Below are 14,593 nucleotides of genomic sequence, written 5' to 3'. Positions count from 1 at the left end.
AAATGATGAGTATCAAAGAGATGAATAATCACTATACATTCAACACCCCCAGCATGTTTGAATCTCTAACTTTATAAAGGTGCTAAAAGACAAAACAAAAAATCCCAGTGGTTGCCTTTGGAGGATGTTGGGGAAATTGATTATTTTGCAAAAATGGTAAATAAAAGAATTCGGCCTTTATCCTGAATTTCATATTTGAATTAAACCATTGGGTGCCATCAACAGCAAACTTTGAAAGCCAGGTCCTTCTATATTTGTCTGTAGTACTCCCAGGAGCTCTCACAGAGAACTTATTTCTTTTTATTCCCCAATTATGTTTATTGAGGTAAAGTTGCTTTATATCACTGTATTTGCCTTAGGAATTATAGGTTCAAACCTCTACAAACATATGTTCTCACAGCATGCCCACCACCAATGGCCCAGGAATCCTCACTGTGTTCTACTGTGTCCTCTCTCACCCTACTCCTACCCCACAACCTCCCCTTTAGGTTGCCTCAGTTGCCTCAGTTTTGCAGTCAGCTGTCAAAGATTTATTACTGGTTTGGTTTTGTCTGACCTGTTGTTTAGTTTATATTCCACATATAATTGAAACCATCCGGTATTTATCCTTTGCTTTCTGACTTATTTTCCTGACCACTATCCTCTCCAGTTCTATCCATGTCATCGCAAATGGCAAGAGTTCATCTCTTTTTTATAGCTAAGTAGTATTCCTCTGTACATATATGCCACATTTTTCTGATCCCCTCCCCTGTCCTTGGGTACCCAGGCTACTTCCAAAACTTTCCAGAACTTAGCTACGTAAATAGGGCTGCAGTGAACATAGGAGTACATACAATCCTTCAAATTAGTTTTTTTGCATTATTCAGGTAGATACCTGCAAGTGGAATTGCTGGGTCATATGGTCGATTTATTTTTAATATTTGAGAAACCTCCATACAGTTTTCAGAGGATGGACCAGTCTACTGTACAGCCAGCAGAGTACAAGGGTTCCTTTTTCTTCTCAACTCACCAACAATTGTTTCTGGGTTTTTTGTTTTGTTTTGTTTTGTTTTGTTTTTTGCTATGGGCCATTCTCACAGGTGTGAGATGGTTTTGATTTGCATTTCCCTGATAATAAGTGATGATATGCATTTTCTCATGTGCCTTTTGGCATCTGTATGCCTTTCTTTTTTTATTTTCCTAAGATTTTATTTATTTATGCATACAACAGCTGGGGCATAGGCCAGAGGTGCGGGGGTGGGGTGGGAGGGGTGTTGAGACGATTCACCAGAGATAGAGTGGGGAACAAACAGGAGGCAGATGGACTGAAATACACTGCTGAGGGGAGCAGCAGGTGAGACAGGAGAGGTCTGCTGCGTCATGTGGGTTGCTCCCTGGCTAGCAGGGAATCGAACTTGAGCAGCAGAGGCTGCGGATAGCTTCATAGTGCTGTGCTTAAGTCTTTGAGCCACTAGGGAGACCCCACCTGTATGTCTTCTTTAGGAGAACCTATTTCTAAATTTGAAAATCTTTCAGTGTAGCGGTGGCAGGCACACAGCCTGTACATCGATAATCCCCTAATGCCATTAAAGTGACTGGGTAGAAGAGGGACTTCCTTAATTACCAATTCTAAGAGGATCTGATCTTAAAGGATTTGTCTAGTGCTGTCATTGTATGACAATATGCCTTTCTTAGGTGAGAAAGTCACTGAGCTGCTGAAGAGAGTATGCTACCTATGTATAACTGTCCCCCAGGCCTCTTGCATTCACAGTAAAAATAATACAACAAAAGAAGCAATCAGTTAATTGAGCTTTGGATACCGAATAATTTAAGAGGATGCATTTAAATTTACAGAAGTATTCCAAGTAGTTAGGGAAGAAGGAAAATGAAATCAGAAAATCACCATCCTAATGATATAATGGATTTAGGCAATAATCACCAAAGGTTGCTATAGCAGGGGGGATTTTCACATATAATGATGTCCTGGTCGGAGTATATTTTGCCATTTATGATGCAATCTTGCTAAAAAAAATTTTTTTTAACCTGAACCTATAAAGGCCTTTAAAACACAACTTACAGGAAATACAGGAGAATTGGGACTTGTTAAATTATACAATGATGCTATACAAATATCTAGACTTGGGGAAATTCTAAAGAAAGACCCACTTCTTCACTTCAAAAGCAGGAAAAGCTGAAATAAAGACAAACCTACATATTAAAAGAGACTAAGAGACACACCAACCAATCACAATATATAGGCAGTAATAAAATCCTGATGTGAAGCCATTAAAACTATGAAAGGGTTTTAAGATTGGATTGTGGTGATGTTTGTACAACTGTATACATTTACAATAAAATCACTATAAAATTCAAACTGTATATTTACAATGGATGAGGTTTACACTTTGTAAATTATACCTCAATAAAACTGGAAAAAAATGCATCAGTCTACCAGGGAAATATAAACACTAATGAGCAGTAAAGAATTATTGTTGATTTTTAAGACATAATAAATATATTGTGAATTTTTTTTAAAAAGGAGTCCTTACCGTATAAAGTCTAATAATGAAATATGCAGATAATTTGAAGTATTTGCTTCAGAATACTCTGCTTTGGAGTGAATGGGAGCTTTAGGTATTAATGTTCAGTGATAAGCACAGAGGTTATTACATTATTCTACATTTGTACATATTAGAAATTTTCTATAATAAAAAGTAAGGTATAAATGGTAGCCTGAAAATCAAAAAGGAAAAAAAAAAAAACAGTGTAGAAGAGAAAGTCTTATAATGAATCAGTTCTCTTTCCCTAAATCATTTAGTTTTGACCTTTCCAACTTTAATATTAATGCAAAGGCCACATGAGGTAGGTGGGAAATAAGTAATGACACCAGAGCTCAAGTCCCATGGCTTCAGAACCACATGAGGTGTGGAATACTGCCTCCCACCCCTGGGGTGCTGGCAATATGAAAATGGGCCACCATATATGGGGGTCCAACTGCCTAGCAAAGGCCTGAGTGTGGTTTAGTCATGGTTCGTGCCCGGCAATGCACACAGACTTCGTGTCATTTTGTGGTGAAGCTGTCAAGCTGGTGGAGTAAGCTCAGACCCATTAAATGGCTTCTTATTAAAGTAAATACTTTACATTGTTTAATGGACATCAGAGGTTCATAAGTGACTTTATAGCAGGAAGCTTCTGAGAAGTGAACTTTACCTGCAAAATTTGGAAACTAGCCCTGAAAAGTCTAAAGGTCTCAACCATTACAGCTCTGCATAATGAATGCTTATTGGCTTATACAGTTTGTTGCATTCCAACCCCCACTTTAGTCTTGATCCTGGGTTATTTGTTCCAGAATCCTCCATTCCTGAAGAGTGTGCCCGTTAAGGCCGAACAGTGGTAGTGTGTGAAACCATCTTCACCTCCCAGAAGCTGTAGAAGTTATGGCCTATGTTGGGGAACACCTAACAGGTGCATACTATGTTTTTCCACAACTGAACTGGAGCCCTGGACACCCAGCTGGAGAAAACTATTCCATTCAGCAAGCTGGAGATTCTTATTCTCTTTAATCCTCAGACTCCTCACCAGGGAAGGAGGAATAAAGACACATTCTTCCCAGGGTAGATAGAGGCATTAAAGGAGACCACACAGGTAATGTGTTTAGCACTGTATCTGGCACCTGGGACAAAAGCAGTTCCTATGATTGTTCCTAACACGAGGCCTTGGGGAGACTGGAGATGGGCCTTGCAGCCTGTTTCACCAGAAAATGAATATATAAGCAGTTGGGTCACTGGATGACCTGGCAGGGCACACATTTGATGAACAGAGTTTTCCAGTGATGACTCTGCGCAGGGGAAGATATTTAAAAGAACTTCAAAGGTCAGTGCATTTTCTTGGAGCCCAAAGTCTGGGCCTGTCAACCTCCTTGTGGGCCTGGCATGATGGAAAGAGTGTAGACAGATGGTTCAGGGGGTTACACAGTCCTCTCGTCTTTGGCTGAGCTGAGAACTGAAATGACAATAATATCTACTTCACTGAAAAGCAAAGGCTGAAGCTGATGCTGGCTCAGACTGTCCTCTGTGTCGGTGATATGTCCAGAGCTTACAGTGTCCTTCAGCCTCCAACAACTCCATAAAGAAGCTGTAATGATCCCATTTCGTCACTGAGGAAAGTCTCATATCGAGGGCCCTTGCCAAGGTTACAAAACAGTTATGGGGAGGAGCCAGCATTTGACAATGAGTCTGAGAATGAACTCCAGCCCTACTAACCTCAGCTCACTCAGTAACCTAGCCTGGACACAGGAAAGAAATTGTGTAGGAACACGATTTCTTAAGTCGATTTTAACCCCTAAGATTTTATGAATCCCCATGGCAGCTACAAAGAGGAAGGTTTGGTGAAGGCCAAGCTAAGCCCCCTCTTTAGTTTCACTACAGACTTTTCCTGAAGGAGTGAGCTCTACCATATACAACAGGACCAACGGCAAACATCTATGTACCCAGAAGGTCAAGGGAATAATTATTTGGCACCTAGAGTTCAACTCCTAGAAGAAGAAATACAGCCATACATCTAAAGTCTGTTTCTTCAAAAAGTGAATTAAGAGAAGGCTGCTTTCAGCCAAGTCTCGAGAACAGAATATGAAGAAAGAACTTATGAGCTTGCTCTCCAAAGTGCTGTCTCATTGCTTAAATTCTTTAAAGCTGAATTCTGGTCTCAACCCTAGAGTTAACCTAAGTCCAAAAGTCCTGTGGCACCTGACCTACCTCACAGCAGCTAAGCTTTATAGAAGTTGCCAGACTGTTGAAACACAAGCAGAGCCAAAGATCCTCCCAGCCAGCACTGCCTTCTCCCAAAGTTCATGTGTTAAGGTTTCCATCACGCCCAGCCATAAAGTTCCCCCTGGCGTTTGTCATCCCAGCGAGCCATGTGACAGTCACCACTACCTGGGTTACATTCGCCTCTTCCCTTGGAACACAATTTCTCAGCAGAATGGCCTCAGGCACTTGCTAAGATGAGTCAGAAGTTCCTTAAACCTCATGATACCACTGATGAGCAAAGGGAAAGGCACAGCAAACAGGCCCAGCAGGGGCTGTCTAGCCATGACCTAAGAACCCAGACCATTTCTGTAGACAAGCATTTTTGCCCACATCCCAACCTGCTTTCCCGGCACCTGGAGAGGGCTTGAGACAGCATTTGCACTGGCGGTGAGTGACAGGCCTGGGGCCAAGTGTCACAGATTCCGTTGGCTGTGGGACACTTTCCAGTGGCTGTGGGACCCTCCAGACATTCAAGGTACCCACAGAACTTTCCCTGACGACCCCCAGGCCCATTGATCCTGTGGCATCCTGAGCTGATTCCCAGAAAGTGAAAGAATCTCTGAAGGAAATTATTTTCTCTCTGAGCAGTTAAAGTTCTATGTCACGAGCCTCCCTGGTGGCGCAGCGGGTTGAACGCCACCCCGTGAAGCTGTCTGCAGCCTCTGCAGCGTGGGTTCGATTCCCAGCCAGCCAGGGAGAAACGCACATGGCATGGTGGACCTCTCCTGCCTCACCCGCTGCTCCCCTCAGCAGTGTCTTCGGTCCATCTGCCTGTTCTGCTCCCCGCTCTGTCTCTGGTGAATCCTCTCACCCTCCCGCGCCTCTGACCAATACACCAGTTCTTGTATAAATAAATAAATCTTTAAAAAAAAAAAAAAACAGCAAGAACAGCACAGAGTGCACAGTAGAGACCTGAGGCCAGCGTGCTTCCCAAAGGAGCCCAGGGTTCACAGAATTAATGCCCCCGTGGGATGGTAATCCTCCCTGCCTCTCTGCACACACTGGTCTCTTCGTTGTTCCTTCACAGAGGCTCAACCTCCACAAAACCTCTACAGTATACCATTTTTTCCAGCACCTTTAGTGGCTCTTGGGGTAACCAGGCCACATTCAGACTCTATCTGTGTCCCTGATTCCTTCAGTGGGTGAAATCCTCCGGGGCTCAGATAATGAGTGTTCTCCATGACCTCTGCTGGTTTTGGGCTCCTCAGGCTCCTGCTGCCCTCAGGAGGAGGCATCACTTCATCCTCCTGCAGGTTGCCCATCTCTAGTCAAACTCACCCACTCATTGTTTTCCTACCCTTCCTGACCTTGTGCTTTTGTCCAGACCTCTAAAAGACCATGCACTTCAAAAGCCTCACCTATCCTACCCAAACCTGTCTGTTGAAATCCTCCCTGTCCTTGAGGCTCAGTCCAAAGCTCCTCCCCACAAGGCACCCCCACCCCTCACCGCTGTCCCCCTCGCCAGGCCACACAGCACTCCACCCCAGGAAGGAGGAATGAACTGTGAATCAGCCTCACTTTCAAACTTCTTGTGGCACTTATTTTTACTCTTAGCCATTGGTCACAAATACATTTGTTTATATTTTTTAATTTTGAGGTGATTTGAGACATAAAGAAGAGTTGGAAAAGCAACACAGAGTTTTTGTATAAGCTTCATCCAACTTTCCTTAATGCTAACGACTTACATAACCATTGTACAAAAATCAAAACCAGGAAACCAGCGCTGGAACAATACTGTTACCTAAATGATGGGCTTTAATTGGATTTCACACTTCTCTGCCAATATCGTTTTTTTTTTTTCTGTTGCAAGATCCAATCTAGGATCCCATGTTACATTTAACCAGGTCACCTTAGCCTTCTCTAACATATGACAGTTCCTCTGTTTCCCTGCCTTTCGTGAAGATGACACTTCTGGAGAGTATTTTGTCGAATGTCCCTTAACTTGGGTTGGTCTGATGTTTTTCATCGATTGAGGGTATTCAGTTTCAGAAAGCATACCACCGACAATTTGGTCCTACCCAGTACAGCAGATCAGCAAGAACAAGACACCATGTCTTATTATGTGATGTGAATCTTGATCTCTTGGTTAAGGTGGTATCTACTAGGATTCTCTACTATGATCTCACTATTTCCCCACTTACAGATAGATAGTATTTAAGGGAAAATGATTTGAGGCTATCCAAATATTATTTCTGCTTAAACTTTTGCTCTTTACCATTCATCAGTAGGTCTTTCTGTAACAATTATTACTATGATACACCAATGTGATCTTTATTTCCCTTATTCCTTCTGTATTTATTCATCAGAATTGTTCTGTGAAAAAAAGCTGTCCCCTCTGCCTCACATATTTATTTATTTTGGAAGTTTATACTTATCAGCATGAACTCAAGAGTATTTATCTTATATTAAAATTACTATTAAATATAATTATATATTGTAGAATATACAATTATGTTCATTATAAACTGTGCGTTATGTGTTATAAATGAATTATGTAAAATGTATTAAATATAAATACTACCATTATTTATTTTGTTCAAATTGTTCAAGCTTTGCCATTGTAAGCACATTTGGTGTGCTATGATTTGTTACACTAGATTATTAGCTGTTTGTAGATAAGAATCATGTCTTTTGTTCCCACAGCCCCAAACACAATATCATGAACATAATGGACTCTCAATAAAAATACTTAATATTTATACACATTTTAGTTTTTCAAATGTTTTCAAACAATTGTCTTAAGTCTTACACTATGAAGAGAGTGTATGAATAATGACCAGAATAATACATGAAGGATTTTTGTGTATATCCTAAAGACCTAAGTTAAACTCTTTCAAGAACTCAATTCTTTATCTGTCTATCCTCATTTGAGGTTAGAGATGCCATTAGGCAAAAATACTTGACTATTTTAGCTGTTCCCAGTCATACTTCTGACTCAGGCTAATTCTATATAGGTCGCTTATGAGCAACCTGAGGTTGTTTTTGTTTGTATGTCTTGGTATTGAATCCAGCTAAATTTCCCTGGCCACTCTGCTGATTTGTTATCATGCACAGGTTAGAGCAGAAAGGTGGAAGGCGTCCTCAACCACTGTGCATTCTCTGTATTATTCTCCATTCTTGGGTATTATACTTGGCTGTAAATGTCTGGCCTCATTCTACAGGACCAGAATTCAGATCCACGTGGCTAGACTAACACGGACATAGTCTAACACTTGGAAGGGCTGAACCATTGTTGACTGGAGAGACTTCAGATGCAAAACAATATTGCCTAGTTATCTAAAGTAACATATCTGGAAAAGAATACAGTGACACTCTCAGTCTCGCTGACCAGACAAGAAACACCGATGAGTCTCTCGCCCAGGAGAAACTAAGAGACTTAACCCAAGGGTGCTAATCTTCTTTATTCCTTGAACTCACTTCTACCATTCATGCCTGGGGACCTGAAGGATAGTACTGGGTAACTATTAAGTATAATGGATAACTACTGTGGACATTATTTTGGGTAGAGTGACAACAGGATTTATCATCCAAACTTGGAGACATATAAAAGTAAAAGAGATATTAGTAACTACAGTAGGGCAACAAGCATAAGTTGAGGCTATCCTGGGAAAACTGGGATTTGTAATCTATATAAAAACAGAATCCTCAGTAGAACAGACTAGTCAGCTTTTGCTAAACACATAAGAATCTTCAGGAAAGCCAACAACAATCTTAAATGAGGTTTTGAGGGAAAATAGATTGTCTTATAGTTGAGTGATACAAAGAAAATTAATAACTCTAAAAACATTGGCAGGCCTGGCACTACAGGCACACCTCACAGGTGTGCAAAGGGACAGACACTGCTGGGTGTGTGGAGGATTTTTTAGTGGAATGGAACCAAGGGATAGGAAGCAGCTTGACCCACCAGAAGCAACTGCCTCCTCCAATCAAGAAAGAGAAAGCAGCTGGGCCTCCCCGGTGGCGCAGCGGTTGAGCGCTGGGTTGCGAAGCTGCCCGCGGCCTCTGCAGCGCCGGTTCAATCCCCGGCTGCTCCCTGGCCACCAGAGGAGGGTCCCACATGGCGCGCAGACCTCTCCTGCCGCCCGCTGCTCCCCTCAGCAGTGTACTTCGCTTCTGCCTGCTCTGCTCCTCGCTCTGGTGAATTCTCTCACCCTCCCGCGCTTCTGACTGTACCCTTCTGACTGTACCCAGTGCATGTATAAACAAGCAAACAAATAAATAAATAAATAAAACATGCCTCTATAAAAAATTAAAAAAAAAATTTAAAAAAAAAAAAAAGAGAAAGCAGGGCCTCCCTGGTGGCGCAAGGGGTTAAGCACAGCACTGTGAGGTTATCCCAGCCACTGCAGCATGAGTTCAAGCCCCAGCTGGCCAGGGAGCTATAGATGAATAACCACATGGCGCAGCAGACCTCTCCTGTCTCGCCTGCTGCTCCCCTCAGCAGTGTATTTCAGTCAGTCCACCTGTTCTGTTCCCCACTTTGTCTCTGGTGATCCTCTCACCTCCCACACCTCTAGCCAGTACCCAAGTTCTTGTATGCAGAGATAAATAAATCTTTAAAAAAAAAAGAGAGAGAGAAAGCAGACCCCTCTGCCTAGAGGCCAGCTGCACTGTGTGTGCATAAGCAGCTGCTGTGTAGTATCAGCTAGCTGGTGTTTCAAAACTTGATACTTTCTTCTCTTAGGTCAAAACCAATTCTAAGTATCCTCATAAATAATTTCCTTGAAACATCTAGTCATTGAGATCACTTCCCCTTAAAAAACACTAAGCCCTCATGAAGGTAAAATGGACTCACACCAGGGAAAGTGTGTTTTCTGGAATGTTCTTCTCTATTTGGAAGCACTTACAGACCCCACCATCCTCCCAAGCTCTCTTGGTTAGTCTATATAGTGGGAAATACCTCTTTGGCAACAGGTTGTGAGCCAGTATTATTTTTTCCCATTCTATCAAGGAGGAAATGGAATCTTTGTACGAGGCAAACGACCTGTTTCAATTTCTGACTTGAATCAGTAAGCAGCCAGAGCTGAGATTCCTCATGCTGGAGCCATGGCCCTGCTCTCTAAATCTTAATGGGGAAAGCCAACACCCTAATAAATGAGTGTTTGTCCAGAGTTCATATTTTTTCAAGGAAAGGCACTTAACAGGATAAATCTTTTCAAACATAAGCAGGAAGAGGAAAGTTTTTCACCGATTCAGAGTGGAGAAAATGGCCCAGAAGAAACCCACACAGAAGGTTAAAGATCATTAGATAAATCTGCTACCTTATGGTGAGAACCAGGAGGATCTGTGAGTAATAGTTTCTGCCTCCGAGTATCTGATGAGTGAAGTACATGGATGCTTAGGTTAGAACCTGCCCCAAAAGTAATGATGATTATTATTGTGTGAACACTAATAAGCAACAACTTTGTTAACATTAACAACTACACTAGAGCGACAGGCAAAAATTGAGGAAAACTTAAAATTGTGATACAAAGAAAATTAATAATCCTAGAATATTCCTGGAACTATAGGCAAACATCAGAGAGATCACAGGTTCCCTTCCAGATTACCATAATAAAGCTAATATCACAACAGAGCAAATCACACAATTTTTAAAAATTTCCCAGTCCATGTAAAAGTTATGTCAACACTGTAATATAGTGTTTTAAGGGTGCAATAGTATCATGTCTAAAAAACAATGTTTATACCGTAATTCAATGTGACAGAGATACAAAGTGAGTCCATGCTCTTGGAAAAATGGCACTAAATTAAAAAAAAAAAAAAGAGAGATCACCTTACATCGTGAGAATGGTTATTATCCAAAAGACAAAAAAACAAGTGTTAGAGGGACATGGAATGAGGAAACGCTTATGCACTATTGGAGGGAATGTAAGTTGGTACAGTCATTATGAAAAGCAGAAGAGAGATTCCTCAGAAATTAAAAAAAGATCTCATACCATTCAGTTATCCTACTTCTGGGTATTCATCTAAAGAACACAAAAACACTAATTCTCCATGTTCTCTGCAGCGTCATATACAATAACCAAGAGCTGGAAACAACCCAAGTGCCCACTGACAAGTGATTGGCTACAGAAGATGTGGTAAATATACACAATTAAATACTACTCAGCTATATTAAAAAAAAAAAAAGAATGAAATTCTGCTGCTTGCAACAACACAGATGGACCTAGAGGGTATTATGCTTAGTGAAATCAGTCAGATGGAGAAAGACAAATACCGTATGACTTTACTTGAATGTGGTACATAATGAAACAAAACAAACGAATGAACCAATAAAAACCAAAATAAACTTTTAGACCCTAAGATCAAACTAGTGGTTACTAGAAGAGAAGGGGGACAAGGGGTGGGCAAAGGGTGTAAAAAAGAACCAATTATAGGATGAAGGACAGAATTAGGTTTTCAGTAGGAAAATAATGTATTATATGCCGATGCTAATTAAAAATGATGCCCACGTGTTATAAACCAATGTAACTTCAATGATATTATTTTTATTAAAAAAAAGAAAAGAAAAAGAAAAATGGCACTGACATACTCGCCAGACACAGAGTTGCCACAAACCTTCAATTTGTAAAAAATGCCATATCTATCTGCATGGTGCAATAAAGTGAAGCAGCGCAATAAAGAAAGACAAAGTCCACCAGGTATTCAACAGTTGTTTCAGGGAAGTATCTTCATAGATGTTTTCAGCCAGTGACAATTTTGGCATCGTGGAGGATTCATAACCATGATCCATGTCATCACTGCAACCCAGAAGACCTTGGAGGGCTGCTCTGGGAAGCTGTGGCGTGATGGCCGAGGGGCTGCCCAGGACATTATCCCCGCTTCTACTGGTGCCATCACATCTGCGGGCAAGGTCACCCATGAGCTAAATGGAAGCTGACCAGCTTGGCCTTCCATGTCACCACTTATGATGTGTCCATTAAGGGTCTGACCTGCCGCCTAGAGAAAGCTGCCAAATAGATGACAGCAAGAAAGTGGGGAAGCAGGCTTCACTGGACCCCTTCCAGGGCATCCTGGGTTAAATAAGGACCAGCTTGTCTCCTGGGGTTTTACAGTGACACCCACTCCTTCCCCTCCAATGCTGGGGCTGGCACTGCCTTCAATGATCACTTTGTCAAGCTCATTTCCTGGCATGACAATGAACTGGTGGTGGACCTCATGGTTCACATGGCCTACAAGGAGTAAGAGCCCCCTGCACCACCAGTTTCAGCAAAGCACAAGAAAAAGAGAGTGGCCCTCAAATACTGGGGAGTCCTCGCCCCCTCATCCACTCTGAGAATCTCCTGATTTGTCACAGTTCCACCCCAGAACCCCCAGAGAAGGAGAGGGGTTTAAGGGGCCCTGCCTTGTCCTTTACCACCAGTGAAGTACACTGTACCCAGTCAAAAAGAGAGGGAGGACTATTGATTGACTTGACAGTGACATCAAAACCAAACAAACTGCAATGTGTAAATGTGTAAATGCTCTTTGGAGTCTAATTTGAATAAACTATGAGGAAAAAGAAATAATTAAGAAAATGTGAATATCGTGATCAAATATTTGATATTAAGAAATTTTAAATTCTTTATGTGTGATAATGTTACTATGGTTATGTTGTTTCACTTTTTTTTAAAGATTTATTTATTCATGCATACAAGAACTGGGGTACAGGCCAGAGGTGTAGAGGGTGAGAGGGTTCACCAGAGACAGAGCGGGGAACAGAACAGGCAGATTGACTGAAATACACTGCTGAGGGGAGCAGCGGGCTAGTCAGGAGAGGTCTGCTGCACCGATATGGGTAGCTCCCCAGCCAGGGATCGAATTCATGCTGCAGTGGCTGCAGATAGCCTCATAGGCTGCTTATTAACCCCTTGCGCCAGCAGGGGGGCCCTGTTGTTTCACTTCTTGATCTAATATATAAACAACAAAACGATAAGAATATAAGATAGGGTCCTCCCTGGTGGCACAAGGCATTTAGTCTCAGCACCATGAAGCTTTCGGCAGCCACTGCAGCATGAGTTAGATCCCTCGCCAGAGAGCTACCCACATGGCGCAGCAGACCTCTCCTGTCTCACCCACTGCTTCCCACAGCAGTTTATTTCAGTATATATGCCTGTTTTGCTCCCCACTCTGTCTCTGGTGAATACTCTCACCACCTCCCACCCATGCACCTCTGGCTACATCCTAGCTCTTGTATGTATAAATAAATAAATCTTAAAAAAAAAAAGATAATACAGGGGTAGGTAAAGATTTCTTGCTAAGGATACAGAAAGCATGAACCATAAAAAGAAAAAATTAATAAACCAGATTTCATCAAAATTTGAAAGTACTATTCGTCAAAGACAATGTCAAGAAAATACGTACCCAACTGGAAGAAAATATGTGCAACAGCCATATCTGGATGGGTGGGTGGATGGATGGATGGATGGATGATAGATAGACAGATGAACCGACACATATGTACATACGTATATACGTACATACATACGTACACCACCTATGTCTTGTATCCAGAAAATACAGACAGTAATAAAAAGGCAAATGATCCCATTCAAATGGAAAAATTCTAGAATAGGCACTTTACATAAGAAGACATACAAATATCAAATAAGCTCATGAATCATACAAAGCTCATACAAATAATCATATCAATAAGCTCATCACTAAATCATCAGAAAATGCAAACTAAAATTGTGAGATACCACTACACATACCAGAATGGGTAAAATTTTAAAAGATGAAAAATTTTAAAGAGGATGTGGATCAGAACTCTCACACATTACTAATAAGAATATAAAATGGAACATACACAGGAGGAGCTCATTAGATATTTAATTGTTGAATGAATGGATAAATGAATGAGTAGTAGAAAACGTTAGAGCATTCCCATAGACTACCGGTGGTTTTCAAACTTCAGAGTTAAAAATCACCTGGAATGATTAAAATGTAGACTATCCCACAGGTCTGGGAAGGAGCCTCAGAATTTGTATTTTTATCATTCTTCCCTCAATACTTCTATTGCCCAGTCAAAAGTTCAGACTCAGAAAAACACTGTCTCACTTGTGGAGTTACCTTGCAGCAGGTTCCCTTGGGCTCTCCAACAAGTCAACTCTCCTGCCCAGGGGACAGTTTGTCCTAGGTGTGTGGTCCACAGAAAGGGGGCTTGCTCTTTTCTTTCATTCAAAGGGAGGCTGGGCATTGATCTAAGTGCTTGGACCCCTTCAATGGAAGGTATAAATACATAGTGTTGCTAAAATCACAAAAGCTTTTAAATAAAAATGTTTTCCCTAATAATCCATCTATTTTTCATAGTAATGGTTTTTCCTCCACAAATCTTAGCACTGTTAGGGGCGGGGCGCGGAAATCAGCTTATTTCACAAAGAAACACTCCAATCCGGCATTTGTGTTGGTCAGAGATGGCCATGCTACCTTCATAATTTCACTCTGGGAACTTTATTCTCTAGAATCTCAAAGGTGACAGGAGGCCGTCCCAGTGGCCCATGTTCGCAGACTCACTCTGCTGTTAGAAGCCCATAACTGTCTTCCCAAGAGGGGATACCTGAGGCAGAAGCAGACTTTATTTCAAGATGCTTAGGTCAAAACAGCATCTTGGGATCCAAAGCTGATTCAAACTTCTTTTTGCTGTCAAATACATCACCAAATTTTAATCCCTGAGGGAGTTTTCTTATCTATAATAAAGACTGAATTTTCATTCATTCAACTTGTCAGTTTCTCTAACACTCAGATCTAGCAGAGGGAAAATGGCCAGGTTTTGAGCCAACTCTTTGAGCAAAGTAAGGTAACTCGGACTAAAAGTATTACACAAC

Source organism: Talpa europaea (genome assembly GCF_964194135.1).
Source record: "Talpa europaea genome assembly, chromosome: 6".
Taxonomy (NCBI): domain Eukaryota; kingdom Metazoa; phylum Chordata; class Mammalia; order Eulipotyphla; family Talpidae; genus Talpa; species Talpa europaea.
This window is presented reverse-complemented; position numbering follows the sequence as displayed.